Here is an 11,484-nt window from a genome sequence, read left to right on the forward strand (position 1 = left end):
TGTTTGTAAGTCTGAGTCTAAACAGTGACTGATAGGCATGAAGTCAAAAGATAAACAATGTTTGAATTATTTTGCTATGATTGTGTCAGAAATTTTATCCTATTTGGAAAACAAAATATATTTTAACAAAGATCCAGCAAAGATTATCAGTGATACTAATGGGTGTTCCTGCTTTAACAAGTACTTAGATAGGTGAAGATTAGACTAAAGCATTGCATTCTCCAATCTTATTGCCTTTATATAATATAACATACTGTAATAGCATATATAAGGATGTCCATAGTTATAAAACACTTGTGGGTACAATTCAGCCACAAGAAAAAAAAAAAAGACGACTATTCTGAGTCAACTGCTTGATTCCCCTTTGTACTTTCCTCTTAATGCCTGAAACACAGTAGCAACATATGACCTCAGCCACATGCTTCTTTACACAGTGAGCTATAGCATTGTCCTTAGAAAAGTCATTTTTACTTTGCCAGTTCCTGGGAACTGATGACTTTGAGGATACACACACTGAGAGTTTGCAGTCAGGAGGCTTTGCTGCAGCATTTGGCTTACAGGCATTTGTTTCTTCTCTCTGAAGTTACCTTGGTAAGAGATGAGTGGGCCTTCCAGATGTGCCCACATGGGCATACCCAGAGCATATTTATAGGGTATAACAGAGTTGGAACATGCGGAGCATGGAGCATTTTTGCCCAATCAACAGGATGTCAAGTTTCATCCCACTCAGACCTCACTATTTCAAAGTAGACAAAATGGGTAAACAGGCTTTCAAAGTCAAGACTCTTGGTACACAACTGTGGCTGCTCTTGAGCATCTAGCTTCTTAAAGCACTGCTCAGCAGAGACAGCAAAGTGATAAAAACAGATCCCCAGGAACAAACAAAGCTGCCCTGAGCATTTCCTTGAAGAGGTCTGTACCCAAGGATGCTGCCCCTTGTGCACAGCTGAGTATACACAGCAGCAGTCTGAGCTCCAGCATGGCTTGAAGGTTTCTGTGGCCATCAGAAAGCTCCTGCCTGAATGGCTGGAAGCCCACCTGGCACCCACTAGTGTTCATGGGGGAAATACAGACCCCACTGCTTCTGCTCTAGATGCATCTGGGCACACCATCTGTCTGAAATGAGCTGACCTCACAGCAGCACTGGACATCTGCATACCTTTGAAGGCAGATCTCCCAGAGTCTGAAGTGTCAGGAATTACAACAAGCCCCAAAGCCACAATTACTTCTGGGAATGCATTAAAGGGTATTTTAAAGAGACATTAATGTCCCACCCACCTTCAGAAGACCCTCTACTCAGGGACCTGTGTCTTTATTTATGTTATGGGTGTGAAATAAAGGAGTTGCAACACCACAGGGAGCAAGACCTATTACCCTTTCTTGCATTCTATGAGAAAATGCATCTGCAGCAGTCTCCAGCGGTCAGATTTCCCCAGAGCCTAGCTATTTACCTCTTCTCTAATTCTGAAGCTCTGTTTTTTCCTAGAACTGTGTTTAGATTTTGCATCTTCAAAACATGGTTGCTATGTACTTCAGCTTCAGCGCAGCAAGAACTTTGCACCCCAGCCCCCATGCAGACTGCCTAATGGCAAAAATTGTTCCTGAGTGGGTGAAAAATTCCAGTCAGGTCACTGGAGCTTCCCGCAGCACCATATGCTACCAACAATATGTAATGAAAATTCATCTCAGGTTGTGAAACATATTGAACTGCTAAAATCAACAAAATGCTGGCAGGGAATGTTCTTTGAGGTTATCTTTAGATTGAATCTGCTTGGACTTTTGACACCTACTCAGCAATGTCTCTTGGCACGCAAGAAACATCTTATCAAAATGCTGAAAATGTTTAGTCGGTAACTAATTTATTCCCTAGTAAATGTCTTTGCTTCCCAAATTCTCTTTCCTCTCTCTCTCTCTTTTATTTAGTGTTTGGATGATTAACTATAATAATATAACAGAAAGAAGGTGATATTTCTGGGAAAGAGATACAATTTGTGACCTGAAGAAGAGCTTATCTCTCTGTGGAAAGGACAAAGGTTTCCATTTAAATAGTCTTTCAGGAAGTTCTATGCCGTCAGTACATTGTCTGTTGTTACTACTGTAATGTTATATGCTGTTATTTTACACAAATATGACCTGTAGTTTTGCCTACTGATGGGAAAACAAGTAGTTTTTTGTTTTGTTTTGTTTTTTGTTAGTGGCGGTGTGTTGTTGTTTTTTGTTTTTTGTTTTTTTTTTTTTTGAGAAACAATACACATGTGCATTATATGTACATACAGTAGTCTGTTATTTAAAATACTCAGTGTGACAACTGTACATGCTCATGCCTCAGTTATTTTTCTCTGCCTATTTTGCAACAATTACACAAGCAACACATACGCATCTGTGTTTGTATATATAAATATTTTTATAAGTGCCGATGTCAAAACATATGTATGTATACATATCCTACTGTTGCAAAGTAATCAGTATGTATATATATGCCAAAGGTGAATATGTATTAGCAAACAGAGTAGTACCATACAAGATGTCAGCTTTGAAACTCTCTCTTTACATCTACTCATGTGTTCATACAAAGCTAGGCAATGTGTTTCATGGAAAATTGTAGAAGCTGAAGCCATTTCATATTATAAGTCATAGCACATGACTGCTTAAAGCATGTAACCTCTCCCACAAGCTTACAATCTTACATTCAGTTGGAATTTAAGAGTATATATATAAAAAAAAAAAAAAATCAAAATTTTAAAAGGAAACAAAAGGTGGTACACAAAAACAAATGGCACATCTCATGTGTATGTCGGATCTAAATAAAGCCTTCTGCGTGGGAGCACAAATCCTCATACAGACACATACACAGGATTAGCACACATATAAATGAGAATATTCAGACTCACACCTACAAATAGTATAATAATCTCAGCTGCAAACTGATGACTCTTTTTCCAGAACATAGATTTATTACCTACTTAGTCATTACCCTTCTGTTTTAATAACTGTGATTAGACACCATCACAAAATGCAATCATACATTTTCTCCAAATCTCCAATCTGTCTTGCCTTCTGGCTTTATTTCTGCAATCACTTGTTTCATGCATTTCTTAAAGTCTAATACTCTGACCCTCCCTACTCAGTCCTTGAACTGTTTTAAGACAAAACAACACAAAACTAAATTCTAAACAAAAGATAGTTCAACTCAAGTACACAAAATATTTCAAAAGTAAAAAGACAACAGAAATGTATCTTTTCTTGCTGTAAAATCCCAGTGGGAAGCCCAAGTTAGGGTTTTAGCAGAGCAGCCAAAATATTTAAACTTCAATCTGAAGGTGTGAGTACACAGACATATTTTCAAGGAGGAAAGCAAGACTCTGCATTCTGAGCTCCTGGGACCTGCTACACAAAAAGGTCAAAGCAAATTGGGAAAATCTCATTACATATATATTTTTTTCTGCTAATCAAGAGAAAAACAAGAATGCTGTGAAAGTTATAAAGGAAAGTATAGTGGAGACTTTCCTCTTCCATATCTGGTAAGCTTACTGTCATAGAAGTAATCCACAACAGAAGGGTATTAACAGCAGTCAATGCTATACTTTTTATTGGGAATAATTGTGGTTGTAGACCTCACCTAAAAAGTAATAATGCTAGAGAATAAGAGATGAATTCGTGAAAGGTTTTAGACCTCATCATAAGCCACATGTGAGTTTAATAGCATTCTCATATAAAACAGTACAAAGCATTTTGGTGCACAGGGTTGAAACAAAAAAGACAAGTCTTTACACTAAGTGAATGGCTTTATGTGATACTTCCTTCTTTAGCCTAGACAGCATTATTGTAAGCAATATCGTGCCTGAGCCTTATTCTCCCCAGACAGGTTCATTTGCAGGCAGTAGGCAGGAGGAGCCTTACTGCGCTGAGGCAGAGTGGAAGAGGAAATGAAGGAGCATAGTGGAATTTTTATTGAGTTGCACTCTGTATTCCTCGTCCTTGAAAAACATGGTGCTATTTCCACACCTGATTTCATCAGGAGGATCTAAGGACAAAGAACTGCTCAACATGTGCCAGCCTAGACCCTGGATCCTCCAAGCCATTGTGCAGACAGCTCTCTGCTCCTGTGCAGAGAGTGTTGCTTTTGTTCCTGGTGTTTGGCTCATGTGGTTCCCCATGCAGGAATAACAACTAAGGATTTTTCTCCGCTTGTGTTAGCGCATGTGGTCTGAAGTACAATGAGATCTTAAAGGCAAAGCCAAAAAGTTTCTATGTGTAAAAAAAATTATTGCCAGAACTGAGCAGCAAATACATAATTATTTCATGCTAGTGGCTTTCTCTCCACTTTCGTATTCCATTGTAGTCAGGTTCCCTATAACTTTTGATTTCAATATTTCTTGTTCTTCTCTGTTTTCCTCTTATTTTAATTGTTTTCCCCCCTTCCTGTTTCCTCTCCTAACAGAGGAGGGACACAGTGGTGTTTTACTTTGTATGAAACTTCCAAATACATTCTATTTGCAAAGGTTCCTCTTTAGTAGGACGAGGGAAATCAGCCTTCCTTATTACAGCTTCCATTAATTGTGCTTCAGCAGGCCACAGGAAAGCTCATGATATGTGCACAAAGTTGACTCTATAAATCATAAGTAATGGAGATGAAATTTTGTGGAGTCTCCAAGAGGGAAGTGATTACAGCCGTAAAATATCATCTTTGCAAGAAAAATTGTGTAATAATAACTTTGTGGGATTTCATATTACTGCTGTAACTTAGAGATGAGCACTCGGGTGCATCAAGAGCTTTAATAATGTATGTGTAGGTGGCAAATTACTCATAAAGAATCTACTGACTTGTGGATAATGTTCATTTTATATTCCCAAAGATAACTTAAGCCTTTGGGTAGATGTCATTTCATGCCCCATACTCATGACATCTAGCAGGAATATTGAAAGTAGAGTGTGCTGACCACTTCCCTGTGTATAAGCACTCCTTCCCCCTGCAAGATATTTCTTATGGAATTCCTATGAAGGCAGGGGATGAAGCACGTATATTGTAAGCATTTTGGTGCAAAATAAACCAACCTACTTATCAAGGGCCTGCATAAGTCTACTATCTAGCATTTCTGTACTCTAAATTAGAGAAAACTTTATACTGGAGTCACTTTAGTGTTTGGCAAGTTGGAAACACAATACAAAACATGTAAATGAAAAGCAGGACATCTTAAAAATAACCCATGCAATAGGCTGCTAGAGCTTTTGCTTTTAAATTAGAGCAGGCTAGTTCCTTGTACTAGCAGAAAATAAATCACACTGAGCTATCAATAAAGAGAAATCTCTCCTTCTCTCTCTCAAACATCCCCAAGCCTCAGATAGAACTGTACTCACACTTTCATTGATTCGGGGCCAATATTTTTATGTAATTGCCTAACACAAATACTTTGTTCTATCTGATGTGATTTTGGAAAAGACACAATGTCCAAATGTGGCAAGACAGAAAAATATCAGCCTTTTACGTAAGTTACAGATATGCACACACCTTGAACTTCTGTCTCTTTCATTTCCTTGAAGCTTGCCTCCTCAGGTAATCCCTTGCCTCTTCCTGCTGGGGTTCCTACTTACTAAAGGTACTTGTTTGAACCAGATCTTTTCTTCTTTTGGCTGCTGGGCTCCTTACTGCAGTGGCATCCCTTTTGTCAAACAGAAAAGGAGCTACCAGAAACAAAAATCTGTTACAGAGCATGAGGTTGCAAACCCACTGCATTGCTTCTAAACAAGGCAGCCATGTCTTTTGATCCACATTCCCATTCGTTGCTGCATAACTGTAAATGTAACATCAACTCTGTCAATTGTTATAGATGCAAACTGAGCTGGAGAGTAAACTCAAGTCTGAAATCAAACTAATCACAGCTATGCTGGGTAGGCAGGTCTGCCTGGTAGTTTGTATATTGGCCTTAAACCAGTTAAAAGAATAATAGTATATATTCTCAGGCTAGAAGTATACACTTATATATATATATATATCCATTTAGCTATTTTTAAATAGCAGAACCAAAAATCTGTCAACAGATTATTCTTTTCCGTATCTGTTCATAGTACTTCACAGTACAAAACAACTTTTTCTTATACTAAAAGGTAAGACATTTGTGATGATCTTTGAAATAATAACTCTTATGCTACCTATTTTTCTTGAGGTTATCATTCTGAATATTTTCTATGTGGAGAAACAATAGGCAAATTTGTACTTCTCAATAGCTGTACAACGTACTGGGAGAAAATGAACACATTTTATTTGGCTTTGTCTATTTGTTTCTTTGTGGTGTGCAGCAGGAAACCCTGGAATATATTACTTAGATCTTTCAATGCAAGTCCTTAAACGCACTAGAGGAGCATTACAAAAGATATTCCCAATAGTTCTAAATCCATGTTTGCACCACGTACAGCAAATCCAATACAGTAAGTAAGTTACTAAATATAATGAACTTCAGAGGCTTGCCAAGCCCTTTGTGCTCCGTGTTTGGCAGGCATGTTTTGTCCTTGCTTGCTGCTATGGACCTTAGAGTGTTTATTGATCTCAGTTTGTCACCCTGAGGTCAAATTACAGCTACGTGGAGCTGCACCTTCAAGCCACTCTGAGATTATAGCTAAGGCAATGCAGCAGGACACAGTCTGTGTCTCTGAGCTGTGTTTTCCATGAAGATCTCAGAAACTCCACAGTTCTGACTAACAGCTGGCAAACTTCCAGATGAAGCTCAAGCTATTCTTTAAATTAGCCGCTACAGGGCTACTGCTCTCCACAGGTGTTTCTGTTACAATCACATGATATTCAGCCTGGCAGCAGCCTTCCATTAAAGTGTTTTGGGACTGGACACCAGGCAGGTTGGTCCTTTCCTTGCTGATTCAACAACAACTAGATCTAGAGAAAGGCAGATCTCTAAAAGTCATTTACTCTCTTAAGTAGGCTGCTGAGAGCAAAATCAAATTAGAAACAGGAAGGTTTTTTCCTAAGATATCTTTGTTTTATGATGGATATGTTTTTAAAGGTAAGTTTTAAAAACTTGAGCAGGGAACTGTCTAAGGTACAGGGATAAGAAAATAAATATACCCTCAAGTAGACTTGATCTAGTGTCCCTTGAGGGCAGTGTCTATAATTTCGCTAATAACAAGAACTTCTGTATTTCCCTGTACCTATCTAATTTCAAAACCAATAGAAGGAAATATTCTTGCCTAAAATATGCAATCAGACTTGCAAAATGCAAAGCATCTGCTAGTTCCTTTGAGCTGGAAAGACCACCAGAAATATCCATGTTTGCAGTTGTCTATGACTTTAGGAGTTACTAGACATAAATGGGGTTTTGTGCTTTTGTAGAGTCCTGAGAAATATCTAAAAATATAATAATCCATGCCAACGTCAGCTGTAGAAGTGAACATATTTCTTGTTCAGAACCTTCCTTATGCAGGATTTGACCTGTATGCATAGAAGGGACCAGAAGGAGACCTGTCCAGAGTCCTCGATGGTCTTAATGTATCTGCCTCGCACTCTGCTTTTCTCCTGTTGCTCTGAGTTTGTTTGTGTTTCATTTGTTGTTGTTGTTGTTGTTTGTTTGTTTGTTTTCACAAGCAGCTTCTAGCTTCAGCTGGAAGCTGCCTGAAAGCATTACCTCTCCTGTCTTCCTGTCATTGACCCCCATGCCAGAGGTGACTTTCTGTCCCACCTGGAGGGCTCAGCTCCAGCCAGTAGGGGTGTGCAGGCCAGCCCTGCTGGTGGCAACCTCCTCAGAGCGACAGAATGAGGTAGAAGCCACCTCCCCAGCAGGACCATCCTCTTCAGAAAAACATCTTTGGTGGTAACTGACCAATTGGGGAAAAGGTGCTAAACTGGTAAACCAGGAAATGAAACAATCTTCTGATTGGAAACCAAAAAGTGTCTGCATGCATTTTCAAGTGGGGGTTTAATAATCTATTCTATACTAGCAGGGATTTTGCTTTCACAAGAAAATACGCAGCATCAGAATGAAGTGCTCACATGAAATGAAAACAAAAATTGATGTATATATTATTTCACTGCATTATTAAAAGCCACACAGACATGGTTTACAGACTAAACTGCTATCTCTGTTGACCTTTGATCTCCAGATGATGAACAAGAATGGACTGTTGGTTTGTTTCTAAAAGAAATTGTCTTTTTCCTGCTACTTTCTGTAGAGATTCATTAAAAGGTTAGAATGGCATAAAAATAAATACACCTTATAGAAAAACTTTAATAAATTTTGGCCATTATTTTCAAGAAGATCCATAGTTTAGAAATTGCACAGCTTGTGAAGTGATTGAGGATTTCCTCAGTAACCATTTTCTGATTTAAAGTTCTAAAAAGAAATGTTATTTTGTTCAAAATAGACCTTTTTTTTGTTATCTACATGTGCTTTGGCAGTTTTAAAATGGAAAAAAACTTTGATTTTTTTTTAAATTGTTTCCTTTCCATTTCCAGTTTTTATTACTCCTCTATCTGGATTGATTTTCATGCATGAATAGTAATTGCTTTAAAAATACTAACTTGAGAAAAAAATGTTCTTTTCCATTCTCTGCATGTTCAAATGTCTTTTTTATCCTAAACTTTACAATGGTAGCTTATGATTAAATAGATTTTTAAAAAAGAGCATGCACCTGGCTGCATATAATAAGAAGGTGATTGAATGGTGTTGATGATGTACACTCGGAAGGGAAGCTATTATGTGCATTAGAGCATATTATTCCCTGGCTATTGGCTGTGTTTTATTTCATCTGCAAATAAGTAAACATGGCACGAGATACATCTTGCCCAGCTCCTGAATTGAACATCTTGCTAGGCTTGGCTTGTGAAGCATGCAGTGCCCCTGTGCTGACTTTGCTTCACACAGGCTGTCAGGAGTGGGATGTCATTGCTGGATGGAGAGCTGATTTTAAGCCCAGGGGCCTATCCCTGCCTACTTGTCCTGCAAAGAGATGTCTTTTCTCAGCCCCTTGTATTGCTACTCTCAAAGATGAAGTCACCAGGAAGAACTAAATCCAGCATCTCCTACAGGCTCTGAACTACAGGGCACCACTAACAACTTCTGTCCCATACCATGAGGCTGAACCACATGGGGATGAGCTGCAATCACCCAACACATAGAGGTGAACATCTGAGGGCAGATGTACGAGGAACTGACCTGAGCATTCATCCCATGGCCAAAGCAAAACCGCCAGGAAATATTTTGCATGTTCAAAATTTAGTATTTTGAAAAGAAAAAAAAAATCTTATGCTGGGCAGTTTCCTCTGCCTCAGTATTTTCTGATTCTAAGCCAAATTGACAAATTGCTTTTGGTTTCTTTTGTTGCATTTTAAGGAAGTGAGAGCAAAAATATGCACATTGCACAAGAAAATGAGTTCCCATGAGAGGTATTTTTTTTTTCAAATTTTCAGGTCAATGTGTTCCTTATGGTTAAGTGACATTTCACTAAAAATCTAAATTCTTGACTGGCATCTGTTTGAAATAAAACTGCAAATCCAGCCATCACTGATGTGAACCATGATCCTGGTTCTTATTCCATCCAGAACACATGAGTATGACATCACCAAATATTTAAAAGACCTTACATCATCACAAAATTGGATTCTACCTTCTACTGTAAAAAAATTGTTTCTGTGTTCTCTAAAGAAAAATTGATTCTTTTCATGCCTACTCTGGATGCTGCAATGCTTTTATGCCTATAGCAGCTGATTGCTTTGACCCTGAAGTCCTTCTTGCAGTGCTGCTGACTTGCTGAATCACAGAGTTCATTGACAGCCTCTTGCCAGAGAATAATATGCTGAATGCAAAACTTGCTATAGCAGCAATAAAAAAAAAAAATGAAATCAGATAATACAAAAAATAAAAATAAATAAAATAATAAATAGACAAAATACTAATAAAAGACTTGTCAAGGTCAAGCAGATGAATGGCAGTGTGACTTCATATGCCACAAATTTTAAGTATTAAACTTCCCCACATGAAAGCTTACTTTGACTTCCCCTGATGTTTCAGTGATAATAAGGACACCAAAAGCAGGGAATTCAAGTAATATTCTTGCATTGTCTTTAATTACTCCCATGGGTGTGAAAACTTCAGAATAGTATAAAATAGCACCAAGGGCAAGAGCTACCAAGGGATGGAGGTTCCTGAATCTCTCCTAATTCCAGCTTCAGAGATGCAATCTCTGCATGACTGTGACTTGATCTTGAAGGTATCCAATCCAAAGGCATTTTAGGTGCTGTAACACTGAAGTTCTTGAAGTATCACAAATTTATTTTCTGAAAAAGAAAAAAAAATAATAATAATAAACACTACAAGCCGTGATGCTACCAATGAAGCAATTTGGACTTAATTGCTAGCTAGATGCCTACACACACCAGTGCAGATAAATCACCCTTCCTCTAAAAGTGCATCTGCTGGCTTTGCCATCATCTATCCAATGCACTTGGTAGCTGGCATCACAGAACAGGAGAGGGGATGACTCCTGCTGCAATTTAGCATCAAAGGCAGACTTTGGCCATGCCAGATGATTTGCTGTGCCCAGAATTCACTTGACGTATGACTGGGTAGACTTGTATGCTCTTTACTGCCTTGTGTCCAGCAGTTGAGACTTCTGTGCTGGAAATCTGAGAGATCTGCATGCTCTAAGCTGTCTTACCTACCACATCTGTCACCTGAAGGAGTCATCCTGACCTGCTTACTTAGAGCACATTTAATGCATCTGACCATGCACAAATCTAGCCAGCTGCTAACCTCCATGCAGGAGGATTAAGCCCTCCTTGAACTCTGTGGGAGTCTTTCATATAATAAAGCATCAATTAAAAAAAAAGTTAGGAAAAAAGGCCTAGGTAGCTGAGGAGGGATGTCTTATGAAAAGGCAGCTACATTTTAGCCCTGTTCTTGGATTCAGCAAGGGGAAGTCATGCTCAACCAACCTTGTTGCCTTCTATGATGGCATCACCAGCTGGGTAGATGGGGGGGGAGCAGTGGATGTCAAACAAGGCTTTCGATACTGTCTCCCATGACATCCTACTAGGAAAGCCGAGAAAGTGTAGGATAGATGAGTGGACGTCAAGGTTGGTTGAGAACTGGCTGACTAGCTGAGTTCAGAGGGTGGTGATCAGAAGAGCAGAGTCTGGCTGGAGGCCTGTGACTAGCGGTGTTCCCCAGGGGTCGGTGCTGAGTCCAGTCTTGTTCAACATCTTCATCAATGACCTTGATGAGGGAATAGTGCCTGCCCTCAGCAAGTATGCCAATGACACAAAGCTGGGGGGAGTGGCTGACATGCCAGAAGGCTGTGCTGCCATTCAGCGAGACCTGGACCAGCTGGAGGGATGGGCAAGAAGACACCAAATGAGATTTAATAAGAGCAAGTGTAGAGTCCTGCACCTGGGAAGGAACAGCCACATGTATCAGTACAGGCTGGGGGACGACCTGCTGGAGAAGAGCTCTGAGGAGAAGGACCTGGGGGTCCTGGTAGACG

General features: G+C 39.3%; 1 long non-coding RNA gene across 1 annotated transcript in view; it reads right to left on the reverse strand.

Moving 5' to 3' along the window:
* Positions 1 to 10,041: 10,041 nt before the first annotated feature.
* Positions 10,042 to 11,484, reverse strand: part of LOC106015283 (uncharacterized) — a 43,751-nt gene continuing 42,308 nt past the window's right edge. Inside the window, exons 9-10 of the long non-coding RNA XR_011808367.1 lie at positions 10,937 to 11,327; positions 10,042 to 10,279 (exon numbers count right to left, since the gene is read on the reverse strand). This is a non-coding gene — a long non-coding RNA (uncharacterized lncRNA). The remainder of the gene's footprint in view (positions 10,280 to 10,936; positions 11,328 to 11,484) is intronic.

Source organism: Anas platyrhynchos, chromosome 3, assembly GCF_047663525.1.
Source record: "Anas platyrhynchos isolate ZD024472 breed Pekin duck chromosome 3, IASCAAS_PekinDuck_T2T, whole genome shotgun sequence".
In the NCBI taxonomy this organism is placed as follows: domain Eukaryota; kingdom Metazoa; phylum Chordata; class Aves; order Anseriformes; family Anatidae; genus Anas; species Anas platyrhynchos.